The 16,235-nt window shown below is 40.8% G+C and overlaps 1 protein-coding gene across 12 annotated transcripts in view; it reads left to right on the top strand.

Moving 5' to 3' along the window:
- Positions 1 to 7,599: 7,599 nt before the first annotated feature.
- The window catches only part of LOC119919376 (E3 ubiquitin-protein ligase RNF126-like), an 18,213-nt gene continuing 9,577 nt past the window's right edge, over positions 7,600 to 16,235 (top strand). For 2 of the 12 annotated variants that reach the window (XR_005447684.1, XR_005447680.1), the window contains exons 1-11: positions 7,601 to 9,313; positions 11,056 to 11,264; positions 11,539 to 11,614; positions 11,763 to 11,866; positions 11,998 to 12,293; positions 12,457 to 12,633; positions 12,728 to 12,896; positions 12,987 to 13,037; positions 13,339 to 13,553; positions 13,653 to 13,798; positions 15,160 to 15,254. The gene's annotated coding sequence lies outside the window, so the exon portion shown is untranslated. Of the gene's footprint in view, positions 9,314 to 11,055; positions 11,265 to 11,538; positions 11,615 to 11,762; positions 11,867 to 11,997; positions 12,294 to 12,456; positions 12,634 to 12,677; positions 12,897 to 12,986; positions 13,038 to 13,338; positions 13,554 to 13,652; positions 13,985 to 15,159; positions 15,255 to 16,061; positions 16,212 to 16,235 lie in introns of those variants that run through there. The other 10 variants (XR_005447687.1, XR_005447689.1, XR_005447682.1 and 7 more) reach the window with 10 other exon arrangements.

Genomic DNA, 16,235 nt, shown 5'->3' with positions numbered 1-16,235 from the left:
AAAAGCTCAGAGAAGGTGCGTGCCCATGTCTGGCCTTAAAAGTGATCAGAAGGATTTTAAAGTGCGCCTAAAAGAAACAGGAAGCAGGACGCTCACACTGGGCTGATGTGCTCACATTTCCTGCAGCGAGCGGCAGCATTTTGGACCAACTGTAGGTGATGAACTGATTTCTGACTAGACAGGTATATAGGGAGGATATCGGTCTGCGGCTGAAATGAAAGACTTCACCTCGGCCGCATTTCTCAAATGATAAAAACAGAACAAGCTTACATGAGGTTCAAAACACAAGTCCTAGTTTCTGGCCGAGCTTCTTGTTCGCTTGGGTTTGTCCTGATTTCAGAAAGGAACGAACATCACAGAGGAAGACGCCGAGATTTGATCCCACGGTACGTGAATCTAAACTATAACGTGGTTCTGCTGAACTGAGCGCTCACTCTTTATACAATCCTGGCAGAGAACGCTGGTGAGCTCCCAGCATCCTCTCCTGTACCTCTGAATTTATCTGTCTTCACATCCTGAGCAAGGTTCAAACGTGTTAACTTAAACCAAGAGACAGCTGTTTGTGGGTCACGTTGAACGTCACGTCGCGGCAGTTGTGTTGCTATGACGACCAGCTACATTGAGGGGATCTGCAATGAAAACAGAGCAGAAAGGAAAAATTGCAAATATGGACTGCAGGCAGGAATTTAATCCTGCCTTTCAGATAACAGCTTTGTTGGAGGACTTGAAATAGTCTTTTTACTGTAATATTTTGGCTTTAAAACTAAATAATAATAATAATACTTTGCACCTGAGAAAACAACACAGGTAGTTCTCTCCATTTTCTGCAGCTTCCTTAGATGCCATCATGCTGCTGAAGGTGAAACACCAGACTGCCAACAAGTTCATCAGACTACAGTCAGGTTTCACCTGTTTGGAGTTCGTCAATGAAGGCAGGCAGCTAACTTGTATAACTAAATGAAAGTACAAGCTTTAAGGCTTTTTTAAAACTGTCCTCATGAGAGTTCAAGTTGGCATCAGATTTAGTGAAAATAGGGCACCGTGCTTCTCGCCACAGGCCTTTTCTTCTTACACTGAAATATAGCCACTTAAAAATGAATGTATGCACTGTAATCCTGAACAGTACTGCTAAGTCATAAGCATTATGGGTGAAGCACTCAAAAACAGCGAATAAGTTCTCTGAACGGGTAATGCTGTTTTAATTATATGTGCATCATTGTTTTTGAGTGAACGTTGTTATCTTACTGATGACTTATGAGTGTACAGAGGGACGCAGCGTCTGACGTCATTAAATTCAAGATGGTGAGCGAGAGGAATCTGAAAGTAACGGAGCAAAACTTTTCATTAATAATGTAATTTACAAAGTTTGATATAACCCAGGTTCCTGCGCAGAGCTGTGAAAGTGTTTTTTTGTTCTGTGACTTTATTTTATAACCGCGCGCTTAATGACCGGAGGAAGAATCATATGTGCAGTTTGCCGCGTTATAATATGTGACTTGTAACACGAAGACAACTGGTTGGCGACACGTTTACAACGTGCAAAAACATGTGGTTGACGTGTTGTCTACGTGTTAATTTTTCACATGTTGTCAACGCGTTGATTTCACTGATTTGAGCCATTTGACACTTGTCCAGTTTGAACTGGTGAGTGTTTTACTTTCCCATTGGCTGCTGAGTAGTAGGGTTAACCTTTTCCGCTATTAAACATGCTAAGGATCCTCTAATTTCTCTTCCTTCTTCCTTTAGCATGCAGCCTATGAAAATGTAATATTTGGATTGCTGTTAAGACTTAAAATAAATTTGTATTATTATAATAATAATTTATTAAGTTATACATTGTTTTCATCATGTTGCTCATTTACTGCCTATTTTGATAACAAAGTCACCAGAGGAAATTAATGCTTTTTACACCATTCATCAACTTTAGATTTATATCTTAAAAAAACATGAACAGTTGTGCGGGGGAAAATAACAGCAGTGGTACTCATTTGATGTTGGTGTAGGAAACAGACCATTGTAAAAAATACTGTATGTCTAAAACAGGGACGTGCACAGGAATTTTGAAGGGCAGTTGCTCTGACCTGAAAAAGGCACTAAACACAGTATCCAAAATGTATTAACAATATAAATGTCACCAAAATACATATGAGAAAAAGAGTTCCTTATATTATTGTTTATTGTTTTTTTAATCTATTATTTTTATTTTTTTTTCCTTTTTTTTTATTGAAAATAAATAATCTAGATTGAATTGACAGATGGGGAAAACTCGCTTCTAATAAAATATTAATAAAAAAAACGCTTAGTTTCGGAAAAAAATCAATCCTTTTTAACCCTTTGGCTTCCCGTACATTCAGTTGCGCTTCTAGCTCGTATTCACTTCTGTTGGTACGTATCACGTATGGTAACTGGGCAAAACTACGCATGATTTGTTGTAGTATGATTGCATAAAGGAAGGAAACAGGAATTCCGGTAGGGAACAGAATCGACTGACGTGCAGGCAGCGCTGCAGCAGTGCAGCCACTTAAACAGAGTTTGCCCTTCCCCTACTGACTTTCACTTTCGGTGCCCGAATGGAAGTGAATGAGGCTTTGCGATCGCGATTATTTTTTTTTTTTTTTTTTTTTCTCGGAAGGGCGAGTCGGAAGGGCAACTTGAGTCAGGAAAGGCAAACGGGCAGTTGCCCGGGCAACCAGAGCAACCCCCCTGTGCACGTCCCTGGTCTAAAACAACATGAAGCTTTTTCAGCATTTTAATGTAATTTAGGGCTTGACCAGCAGGGGGCACATTGTGACTAATTATGGGGCTTGTTAAAACCTAAACGGACCTTGTTTAGATATTAGGCACACATATGTACACAGGTGATATTACCCTTTTGATGAAATGTATAGCTTCCAAAGATGTCGGGATTAGAATGAAAGTTTGTAATTAGGTCAGTAACTGATTTGACTTTCCTGACAGCAGATGTACACTACTGTGCCAAACTCCTAGGTCGTCCTCATCTTATTAAAGCCTAAAACCTGAGACGTGTTTAGCCAGTTACAGCCTATTATAATAAGTTAGATATAATAATGTGGTTCAACAGTTTTAATTGTGCGCAATATTGTGCAAATGGTCTGATGGCTCTTGTTAAATATCAGCAGACTCCTCATTGTTGGCAATAAAATCACGAGTGTGGCTATATAGCTGCTTTCAAACTGCATTAAACTCGCTGTATGAAAGGTACGAAGCGTGAAAGGGGGGTCTGATTTGATCCACCTCTGCGCCAGGAACATGGGTAGTAACAGAGACGGAACGATGTCTGTGTGAAAAGCCACAGCCGGCATGCTGGTGTTGTGTCTGTTGGTCTTTTTCTGTCACAGCGCTGGTTCCGCAAAAATCGCATCACTATGTGAAAGCATGGTTGCGGGATTATGCTGCACGCTTTTGAATGAGCAAAATCGGCATATTGGAGATACTGGGGAAATGAAAATCATCATTTGTAGCTTAATGGATGCAGATCAAACACTGGAACACACACACACTGCAGCACATGCTATGTTGTGAGCATGTGAAACAGCCACTTTATGACCAATTTGTGGAAGTGGGGGGAAAATTCTCCCAATGTGATCAAACAACCTTCTAGGTGGGAGTCCTGCACTTTAGCAATTGAGCTAACTGAGCACCTGTCAGGATCGCTGGGAGCGCAGAGCAGGTGAGAGCCCAAATGCATGACACAGCGCTGAGATATAGTTCAAGGGTATTTAATCCAGGGCAAGACAACACAGGCATGAACCAAACTCACGAGTACAAGGAAACCGGTACATCCAAAAACCCAGAACAGGTAATGCATCAACTCGCAGAACAAACGACAACCGACTGAGCAGACATGCGACCGTGAACAGAACACCAGACATTTATACACAGGGACTAACAAGCAGGGCGGGAGCAACACAGGTGACTGGGATCAGGGTTAACGAGGCAGAGAGACAGAAGGGGAAACAGAGAGGCTGGATGGCAGGCAGATTACTGGAGGTGAGCAGACATTACACAAGTACTGAACACTGAACATATCAAGGTAAGAAGTAACAGATCAGAATAATAAAAATAACAAACTAACCCAGACACCATCAGAGATATCACCACTAAACTAACACCAACAAGGAACACAGACTGAAGATAAAACAGAACTCAGATCAGTCGTGGGCAAAGCACTACAGAAGTACACAGACCAGGAACCTGTTTCAGAAAGCAGGTTCAACAAACTCTGAGTGTAAACCTGAACTCTGGGTTGAAGAACAAGTTCAGTCAACTCTCGTATGTTGAGCCTGATTGAAGCGCGTGCGTGGGGATGAAAAAAAGCCTCCGATACTACGATTCACCATGGCAACGGGTAAATAAAGGCAGGGCCTCCATTTTAATCGGGTGGAGCTAGAAATATGAATGCTGCCAACGCGGACCCTGATTGGCTGTAAAACACAGGAGTGGAGGATCGATACGTTAACAACGTTACATTTTATACAGCGTTGCTCATTCATCATTTACCAGACTGGAATTTCCTTAATGATTGATAAAGAGCTGGAATTCTCCTCCAGCCTGTTTTAAAAAGCTACAGGCCTGTTTATCCAGCTGTAACCTGACGGGACTAAATGCCGGTGGCAATAACTGAAGATGAAAATATTAATGGAACAGATTAGACACAGTTTAGGCTCCTCATGGACCTGTGATAGTAAAGCCACAGTCCGACTCAGTGGGTCTATTAATGATTTTTTTGTAATGTAAAATGTTTCTAGGTTCAAACTGACTGTGAAGTTTAAGACGTCTATGTTACATTAATAAAATCTTGCTCATTTCGTATTTTATGAAATGCTGTTAAAACACATTCAGACTATCAGCAGATAATGAAAAACTCACTTTTAAACTACATTTATTTGTTTCAGCTGCACCACAGTCATCCTCACTCAGAAATATTCACATCATATCCAGCTGATAACTACTATAGGAATGTTCAATCAGTGCGACTACAATGTGAAAGGTCACTGTTCACTGATCAGTTCTGTACAGATTACTTTAAACTGCAGCACTGTAGCCTTAATGTCCACACAGTCACTGAGTTATAAAGGACGGTGTAGCTTATAGATTTTATTCTGTGCTGAGGATAAATTTACGATGTCCAACTCTCTGTCCATACATCGATGACAGATGTTCAAGATCATGTTTGGGTAAAAAAGAAAACGAATGGCCTATTTAGCCTGATTTCGATGTTTCTAAAGACATAATTGTGTTCCAATATGTGCTTTGATATCGACAGAATAATTGAGGAAATGAAACGTGTGTCAGACGGCAGCTTCAGGCTCCGCAGGAGGAGTCAGAGAGAAACTCAGCGTTAGTTGAAGTAAACCTCCTCCAGAGCAGGTTAGGTTCACAGCTCAACTTACTCAGAGTTTTCACTAAACCCGCTTTCTGAAACGGGGCCCAGGAGTAGACCTGAACTAAGATACAGGACTAAGAAGTAAAACTAAGACACCAAGAAGACAGACATGAGTGAAACCCAAAACACAACAGACTATAAGACAGATACTGAACTGATCAAATCATCAAAAACCCACAGAGCGCTAAACTAAACATAGCCGACAGGCAGAATGTGACAGCACCACAGGATCTGATTAAAATATTCTGCCTTATGTTCTGACTCACCCTCTAATGAATACAAACAATTGCTCCAATGCTAAACTTATATGCCAGTGCTGTAAATCATTACTTCTGCTTCTTCTTTGAATGTACAACGTAGTGATGAGCGTCTACACTGCCAAATTACAAGAAGAAGAAGAACGTAGTGACGAAACTCGCTCTGTAGCGCAAGATGGCGACGTCCATTTAAGGGGGACCCGTGGTTATGTAGATAGAATTGGCTCATTCAAAGGTAATAAAATATAATTTAAAATAATTTAAATTTAAAAAGCTGTATTTTTAAAAGAAAGACAAAGCCTTGTTATGAGCTTTGAGATGACATGTAAGCCACTTTGCGTCCGCTGTCTAGTAATTGACACAGGTGTGTCCAAATGGTTGAGACACCAGCCAGATATTGTTTTTCACTTTAGTCTTTGTTTGGTTTAAACTAAAGTCGCTTTTTATTGAATGTGTTAAAATCCGGTGAATCAAGTCTTATGTTTTCCATCTTGAAGCGTCTCCAAGCCTGAAAGCTTTGACAGCCATCAAGTCCATACACTATATCAGTCATAAATAACTATATAAATACAAAATAAAAGTTTAAATTGCACTTTAATAAATCCATCCATGTCTTTTCACTCTGTTTTATTTTTAGTAATTCTGTTTTATAAACAGACAGAAATAAAGCAGGATGACCACTGCTCCACCCGGCTTAATTTTTGCTAAGGTGCTGGAAGCATCAATGAGTCCAAACTGATAAAAGAGAGATCAACACACTTAAATCTATGCAGTTTATTAAGGTTTCGGTCTAACAGACCTTCATCAGAGCATAACTCAACATTGGATAGGCAGGCAAAAATAACCAATCACATTCCAGTCACTGGCAGTACCAACACATCTGTGCACGCCCATTTACTGTGAGTCTATGTGCAAGCCCTGATGACAGAGGCTCCACTTCCTGGGAATTGAGGTTTTGAGTACTGAATGGCGTACTGTCATGCATGCCAATAGAAGCCTTACTTGTCCCTTAATAACACAATACAATGTAATGACAAAGGAAATGGGAATTTGAGAGGGATCAGGCTTGAGCCATCATAAATCAGAAGTCCCCCAGATCTATAAGAAAAGGACTAATGGTTATCAGGTGAGGGGCGCCACAAACCATAGACCATAAACTGTACATGAGAGATGAAGAAAAGAAACATCTTGGATTACAGCACAACACATCAAAATCCACATTGAGGATTTTCCCTTGTTGTTTGGCACAATTGCCAGATGGATTATTCCCATCTTTTCCAGGAGCTAAAATATTCTGTTTAAAACCTGCCTTAATATTATCTCTGTGCCAGCGTGTTGCATAAGTTAGCAGCTCTTCTATAGACAAAGAGGGGAGGATCATTAAAATGCTGGGTATGCTAATGCCGGATCAGAGGCCAGTGTTTAAGAATAGCGTTCTGACAGAGTAACTTTTACCCTATTTTGTTTTGTAAAAGATCGTTCCAGTATTGAAATGCACTTTGGTAAGCCTCATCAATACACTGTAAAGAGTAGGCTCTGTCCCGAAAGCTCTTTTTTCATTGCAGCAGCTTATCAATTAGTTCCTCAGTAGAATGACATTTGAGCGTAAATGACTCTTGGGTAAACCGTATTGCAGAGCTCGATAAGCACTGCTGGCTAGGCAGAATGTAGTCTTATCTGTTTATTTTGAGATACGGCTGCCACTGCATAATTCCATCATATCCAATAAAGACAAATGTTTATGATCATATTCAACAGAGAACTTAAGGTCAGGGGGTTCCTGTTAGTCTTAAAAACAATGTGTGTGAAAACAAAAACATATAAATGAGCATATTCCAGTGCAAAAAGTAGAACTCATCAATGCTCCTTTACATTGTAGGAAGAAATCTCCAATGAAGGAGAAGTAGTTCAGTTTAAGGACCAAATTAGCTCACAAATAAATGGACAGGGTGGTAGTGCTTCCTCTGTGCAGATAATACTCAAGACCTCTTACAAGGAAAATCTTTGTGTAGAGGCTTTCCACATCTAAGGTGGCCAGAATAACATCATTGGGTAACTTTTTTAATGTTGATATCTATCTTTAATATATGATGGAAGCGTCTGAACAGATGGTTTAAGAAAGTGATGAAAACAGTTCATTAATAGATAATGGCTCTAGTAGAGCATCACTGATGGCTACAATAGGTTGGCCTTTGGGTTTAACCCCCCAAGTGGAGCAACTGTTGCAGGCAGCATGATAGAACTGTAAAGCTGTGACTCCCTCTCATACACTCACTCATTGCCTAGATCAGAGCTCATTAGATGCTCACATTTGGCTGCTTCAACTCAGTTTTGATTATACTGAATTCTCAGTAAGTTATTAGAATTACACAATTTGTGATTATGTCTTACATTTAACTCACTGCGCATCAGAACACTTACAATAAATTAGGTAGCCTGTATTCCAATTATTTTTAACTACCTAAAACAAGTGCATATAACCTTAAACATGTGGAGCTTCTGGTGCTGATTTCTAGCGTTGTAATACCAGTGCAAGTCAGTTACAGGTTGCTTAATTGCTTGTTAAGCTGCAGCCAATCACAACACTGCCTCCCCTCCCCCACTCATTTGCAGCCTCTTTGATCTATGCTTGAGATTAGGTGAGTGCCATGAGTAACAGATTTAATAATATAATCATAAATAAACATAAATCATGTTTGAGTAGCGTTAATGAAATATTCTGTGATGTCGCCTCAGTGACTTTAATTGGGGAGACTTGAAGTGTTGTTGTAGTGTTTGCCAACATTAGCCAACTATGTAGCAAGCTAACTCAGCAAAAATGCTGCAAATGACACCTTTTGATAGAAACATTTCTGCTGTTAAAGGTTTTAATAAATGCAGGACTGCACTCACGCCGAATGTTTCAGCAGCTCAGTTTAAAATATTTATTGACGGCAGTGAAATCTTTGTCAAGTGACAGCAAGGTCTCTGTATAAGACGTGACACCTTGCTGACATCAGCACGTGAGTTTAAAAACTGTGCTGTTCAAGCTTTCCCCCCTGGCCGGGCCCCCGACTATGAATAGACACCGACTGTAGCTACATGGTGGTGATTCTGTCGTTTGTCAGCCCTCAGTTGTAGATCCATTTGGTAAAATTTGTGGGGCAAAGAGCTGAATTTTTCCATATAAATCAGATTTATCTGAGATGCTTTTGCGTTCAGCCAAAACTGTTTCCTTTCAGTTTGGTTGTGGCACACCGTGATGAAGGATTAATAGCGCTTTATTAGGCTGGGACTCTGCCTTTCTGCAGACGAGCGCCGTCTTAAGTTTAACATAGTACATCTTATGATTAAAGCAGGGGAGGATGTCCTAAATGGCCACCTTGCATGTATTATATTTAATAGGCCTATCTTAATATTAATTGCCATTAATTTACCTCTTGCCATTAGTTATGGATATGTTATGGGTTTTTTCCCGGCGACATTGACTATCTGGGCTTCTGGCTTTGCATTTCCGGGTCTCTCATTTTCTGTCACCTTTTCAGGCTGAGGATGTTCAGACAAAATACTCCCATCAGAGGACCGAGGAGAAGGGAGCAAACAAGACTTGCAACTTTCAGAGTTGGTCTCCTCCTCCATCCTGATATGGAAACATTCCACCCACAAAAAGGTATGTTTAATTACATATGCACTGTAGTGTTTCCCACAGACAAACAACTTGGGCAGTGGGGAGGCATTTTCTATTTGACATTTTAATCACTTATTTTACAGCTTACACTATAATTGAATCTGCGCCCTTTCCCTTCAGTTCCCTTTTCCTCACGCTTGCGCACACACCTGCTGCAAACACAGCGGCGTGCCCCGCCTCTCTCCGCCTCTCTCCGCCTCTCTCCGCCTCTCTCCGCCTCTCTCCGCCTCTCTCCATCTCTCTCCCTGGATGCGTCTGCTCCGGTAACTTTTTCCACGTTTTATAAAGTCGCTAAAAAGACGGAGCTCGTCTGCTGGAATTTTCCACCCACAATTTCCTTCATAGCATCAGACGTAAAATCCAAAATGGGTCTGCCTGTAATTTACACTACTGAGTAAGGGAAACACTGCATTGTATGTTCTGAAGAGACTGCTTCACAAATACCTTGTAGTGATTTTTCTTTATGCAATTTTCATTGTAGCGGAAGCTTAGAAGAAAAGTTAAGGTGCCAGTGTCCTTGTCTGCTGAGGAGTTCAACGCTGTCCTCAGAAATGCGTTTCCAAGAGTGGGCGACACTGATTTTGAGTTGGCAAGAGTAGATTGTCATAAAGAAACCACAAGACTTCAAGTTTGTCCACTATCACCATCTGTGCTGAAAGCCAGCAGAGAGCTGAATCGATCAGCTTTATATATACTCCCAAAGGTACTGTACACTGATCATACCCTGAGCTGAATGTCGTCTTAATCATCTGAATCTGTAATGGCTCATTCCTATTGATGCGCTGGAACACCGATGCATATAACTGAACCATGTTATAGCAACTTTCACTCTACTTTTTAAAAGGAGAGTCTGGAAGAGCAGGTTGGAGAACAGCAAGATGGTTTTTGTTTGTTTGGTTTTTACCACCATCAAATCTGTAACGCAGGCATAATTTTAGCAGTATATTGTGGGCGTAAACTAGAACCCGACAAATGTATCGGCCAGCCGATCTGATCCAATTACATTTAAATTGCCGTTTATAACATCCAATATGACTATTAAAAAAAGAAGACTGAGTTAGATCACTCATGTCATGAGTGTCATAGATTGCCCACCAGGTGGCGCTTTGCAGCTCCCCTGTTAACACTGCGTCACCACAAAAACCACAAAAGAAAACATCAGCTTCATTTATAGTGAAATGAAATCTCAAAGTTGCAAGTCCTGGTTGTAGACAGTCATGTAGTATTGGAGACATTCAAGAGCAGGTCACTGTATCGTAGACGGTGTGTTTTAGAGCCATATGGTTGAGAAATGGTTTCTTGTAGCTTTGGATAGAATTAAGAGTGCTGGTAAGGGGATAAAACTAGATGTGAATATGCTGCATTGAAAATGGTCAATATGTGTAAGGTAAAATACACATGCTGCTTCTGTTTACAGATGGCTGAAAAAGTTCCACCTTCTAGCAGCAAATATTTATTGATGAGCAGTTGTTTAAATGTTCAGTTGTTGAGACCGTAATCTATTTTATTAACATAATCCAATTAGGAAAAGGTTTTAGAAAACGGCCTGTTCTAAGTGTAGTTTATACCAGAAAGCGGTCTATTATCCAAATCCTTTTCAAAATCTAAATATCAGTTCTTTTTCACTTTAAAATCTGCATTGGCCCCCAAAAACCCATATCAGTCGGGCTCTAGTGTAAACATCCAGATCAAATAAACAATACGTGTTGTTTTTGTGTCTTTAGGATGCAGAAGAGGTCTCGAACTCTGGCCAAAACCTGGACCAAGATGATATGGGCACCCATTTTAAGCTCTTTCTAGGCTTGTTGTATATTTCATAATGGCATATTGCATCTTTGGCCAACAAATGGGGCGTTCTGGTATTTTGAAGGATGTACAGGAGGTCCATACTTCACAAAACTGCCTGGAGAGACCTAATACAATGGCGAGGGATGTAAGTACAGTTATCAGCACTATCATTATCCAATTAACATTTTTTATCAAAATTATTACCCAACCAAAAGTAATTTCCTTTTGAAATGTTAAGACAAGCGATTGTTGCCATTGTAATGTAACAGTAAGCATGTTTTACAGCTCGAACGTGAATCTCATGACACAGAGAGAGTGGAAGTAGCAGATGATGATGCTGATGTAAGCTTTTGTCTTTACTAGGGACTGAATATAAAACTAATAATATAATGTTTTTACATTTTTAATGTTTCCTCTAGGATTTACATGAGTGGCGTGCACTTCACAAGACAAGATGAGGAATACATACAAAGTCTGCAAACTGAGCAGGAAAGGGTAAGCACACAGCAGTGTTTTATAAAATGTCCCCTCTTCGCCCAGGTAAAGTATGTTAAACACTTACGTTAGTGCAAGCTGTAGGCCTATATTTTGTAATGTTGTATTTAATGGTAATGTCTTTACTCAGGTGTTTGTGTTTTGTCAGGACACTCTGGTTCCTGAAGAGACCCCTCCTCAAAACATCTGATCTGGGTCCTCTGATACCACTGCTGGCTTCCTGGATTTGAGTCATGTCAAAGACACTACCGAGTAAGTGCTAGTTTCATACTTCCATTAATGGATTAAATGAGTCGCGGCCATCAGGCCAATAAAGTGCTACATACACATTTTGAATGTTGCAAGTCCCACCTGAAAAAGGTTTCTGGTGGTTGTTGTTCTAGACCAGATCTGAAAACCTTACTGACAACTCTGGCATCAAAAGTCTGGATTGGAGAGACGCCCAGCAGTAATATGATCAATGTATGCAGAGAAAACATAATGGATGGTGCCATGCGAGCCTTTACAAGAAGGAGTTTCAATCCAGAGGCCAAATTAAGCGTCATATTTATGGATGACTTCATGCAAGCAGAAGGTTCAGTGGATGAGGGGGGCCCTACACGGGGGTTTTTCCGACTGCTCTCAGAGATAGCAGCCTATTTACAGGGCCACAGTAAGAACCTGTCCCTGGACAGCCACGGTTAGTACCCACACATGCCATTAATCTAAGTCATATTCTAACAAATTGATTGTATTCCTGGCGGATTAAGATTTTAGATTTGAGTTATAAACACCTTATTCTGCAGAGATTTGCCACCTGTTAACCACTGCAAAATGTATTGTTCTACATTTCCATTATGCAGCATTACACAGAGGTCTCTACAGAACCTATGGAGTTATGATGGCTGTGGCGCTGCTGCATGGAGGAGTGTTGCCTTCTCTTTCCGGAGAGGCTCTACCAAAACCTCTGCTCTACACCCACATTACCACCCGCTCTCAAAGAGGTAGCAGATCCAGATTTGCAGTGGAAACTCAGAAAGGTATGTGAATTTTGTCTGTATTTTATTTTATTTTCTCTAAACAGTGAAAGTATCTTGAAGGCCTGCTTCTACTAATGAATTGGACGTCATAAAGATCAGTGAGGCCGGTGATATAACAGAGGCTAGAGCTGCCATTGAGGAAGCTGCAGAGAGCCTGTCCTTGTTGGGGTCCCTGAGGCGTCTCACCACCGTGGAGGGACGGGACCGGCTGGTTCAGGCTGCCACAAGTTTCTACGTGGAAGGACAAAAGAAGCCTCCCAACAGTGAGTATTGTGTATAGTCCCACACTTTATCTGTAATGCTGGCTACAAATTGTAAATTGCATTTTAACTCCTTAATTTTGTTGATGGCAGAGCTACAGTGCTTGGACCAGATTTGACTTATGTTTTGAGGAAAATGCTTGGGTGAGCTCACATCAATATTTATTGCTGGAAAAACAAACCTGCATGGTGCCACATACTGTTTAATAGAGCACTTGCTTCTGTTTGATTGGGCCCACTGCTTGACCGGTCACAATTTTGTTGTGCGACACTCCTGATTGACTTAACCTATGGAAATTGCTTGGTTCTCATCACTGGGGTGTGTTGGGCAGATGTGCTTTTTTAAATGTATTTTCCTTAACATGCTGTCGTATAAATCGTGTGTGTGAGACATGGTACCTTGCAGGACAAACATACACCTTCTAATCATTTTGGTTCTTTACAGACTTTCTGAAGGACTGAACACACTTGGTCTCCTGGACCTGATGAAAATTCACGCCAGCATCTTGAAGGAGGTGTTTTCTTCATCTGAGAGGCCTCTAAAGGCCACAGACTTGATCTCCCTGTTCCAAGTGACACTGTCCCCTCCTGGAAGCAACCGGTGGCGCCTGGAGAAGAGAGTGGAAGGGTACTGGAGAGACTTTCTTCTAGATGTGGAGGGTAAATAAAGGATTCACTCTTTTTGAGTGACTCTGACTTGCTGACACAAACCTGCAGATCATCAGATGTTAATTATTGTATTACCTCACTATTTTACAGATGGTGTGTTTGAGGTCACAATGGAGCAAATTTTGGTGTTTGCCTCTGGAGCCGACAGAGTACCCGCTCTTGGTTTTTCTCCTCACCCAACGCTGAACTTCATTCACGACGCAGGGCGGAAGTACCCTGAAGCTAACACCTGTCTTGTAAATTTGAAACTTCCTATCCATGACACTTACAGACAGTTCGCCAAGTTTATGTGCGATGGCATTATTCACGCTCCCACTTCTGGTCTGGCTTAAAGTCACTGACAGCTATTTTCATAATGGCTGAACTTTGAATGTCCTGCCTGCTAACGTTGTTCTCAGGTGATGATGTTAAGATGATTTGAGGTAATTGTCTACTTAGGTCTGTAGTTGTTGACCAGTGTGACACGTCCTAATTAAAAGCTCTGAATAATCAACCAAAGTAGATGAGGTTTGTTACAGAACTTGAGCAATGCAGTTTGAAAGTGTATCTCTACTAAGAAACTGCAGCCACGTCTCCCTATGCTGCCAGCAAGCTAACTGCTAGGTTGTAGGCCTGGTATTGTAGGAAATTGGAGATATTTTCCACGCGGCTAAGTAAATAACTGTTAAACATTTATCACTAACTACGTTTTGTAATGTACATGTTTAAGTTTAACGTTTCAGCGGACAGCTTTAGGACTGTAACACATTGGTGATTGAGTTTCCTGCCATTAACGTTATGACTTTTAATTATTATTTTCATACCGGGAAGGATTTTTATTACTTGGTAGAAACCATCGACTGTAGAGTCCCAATTAAAGACAGGACAACATTTACTGTTAATACCATGAAACTGAGTGCCAGATTCCCCAACCGGCCAACCCCTTTTTCTTTCAACCTCTCTGGCATGCTCCCATTCGATACTGATATAACGTTACATTTTAATTATTTTTAGGCGATGGAACATTAACCTTACTGACTGTGTTTTTAAATAAGGAGCATCTGTGCTGGAGGGGTTTCTGACTGCTAACTGTTAGCTGTGGTGGTGGGAGGCGGCTGGTCCGGTTTGAAACGGATCGCTGGAATGTATTTCCCCCCCACCCCTTCATAAGTCAACGTGTCGTGGAAAAACTTGTTAAGAGGGACATTGTATGAACAGGACGGGCAGCTTGTCTAGGAAGTTAGTAAATGCAGTAGCAGTTCTGGCATTAATAATGGAAGAGAAACTGCAGAAGTCCCAATGATGCGAAACTATGAAACTGTATTTTCTGTAAGATATGACACTAACTAGTTTTAATCTGGAGGTCACACGCACCCCCCCACCCATTCTGTAAAATCTCTTGCACCCAATATCGGTCAAATTAGAGCTAATATAAATCTGAATGTGCAAACTAGCCATACAGATATATGATGCTCTTGTACAACCTATAGGTGACTGTAACAATGTAGCTTCAGGTTCTACTCAGTCATGCTCCACTCACTTGTGCTCAATTGGATACAGATTGATGGGAATGTAATTAAGATTAGTTTGTCAAAAATGTCACATTTTTGTTCCTCAGACTAGAGACCCTTGAGAGGAGCATCAGATGGGCAAGAGGGAGGATTCTCCAGTTGGACGATGCAGATGAACTTCTTCCATTAGTGACTCAAGAAGGTGTTGACTTTTGCCTAGAGATTACGTCATGCATCATGGAAAGGCTTTCAAGTTTGGAGACGCTTAAAGGTGGAATTGTTTTCAACATGCGTAGTCCACAGCTTGTCGTCCTGACTTTAGATGGCTTGACTGACTGATCAGGGGGTCTGACCAGTGTGATTGTTAGTGTCTGTGATTGTACAGGTGCTTAGAAGCTATAAAAAATGACTTGACCTCAAAATAAATACCAAAGCGAAATAAAGTGTGTGAGCATGTGGTAGTAAAACTAAAACTGCTTGCCTTCTCAACTACTTACACACTGTGTTGACTTATTCATCTTAATTCATAACTAAAGGACTGCCTTTGTAGATATCTTTAACAAACAAGTACAAAAATGCTCCCAATACATATTGGCCAGGGGCTCATTACATGCCATGTTTTCGACAGTCTCTTGTAATGTGTGAGAGCCACAGGCAGTACTTCATCTCAGGCTGATCTAAATCCTGACTCTGTCCTCTACCACTTCCCTAACCATTTATAATCAAAACACTAGTGGGGTGCAGTGTACAGCTTGGACAGATAACATTACACTGTTGTGGAGGTTGACTTCAGGGAATAAAGTAAGATTATAAGATTATTGTATTGTAATGTCGTCATCATATTGTATTTTCTTTTTTCTTTCATTACTGTTTTAATGTTTTATTTCTTTAAAAGCCCTTCTAGGGACGGGTGTTAAACACTATACACACATCGGATTCCTTTATTTAGTTTATCTATGTTAGATGTATTGGTCCCTAATAAAAATAAACTGGAAAAAAATAAGACGGCTGGTCGTACCCAACCACTCGAGGGTAAGAATACCAGCGTAAGCCAATCAGGCAGCCAGCTCACCTGTGGAACAAAGAAGTCGGCTGGCCTCATCCCTCATCTGTGTGCATGATATGCAAGTTTCCTTGCACCTTTAGCAGCAAAGCAGTGGTAACTTATTACTTCATTCCTATG

The sequence above is a fragment of the Micropterus salmoides genome, unplaced genomic scaffold (assembly GCF_014851395.1).
Source record: "Micropterus salmoides isolate LMB-PRFRI ecotype aquatic unplaced genomic scaffold, ASM1485139v1 Ms_hic_scaffold_2700, whole genome shotgun sequence".
NCBI lineage: Eukaryota > Metazoa > Chordata > Actinopteri > Centrarchiformes > Centrarchidae > Micropterus > Micropterus salmoides.
Note: the sequence above shows the minus strand (reverse complement) of the source record. Positions and strands in the feature narration are given on the sequence as shown.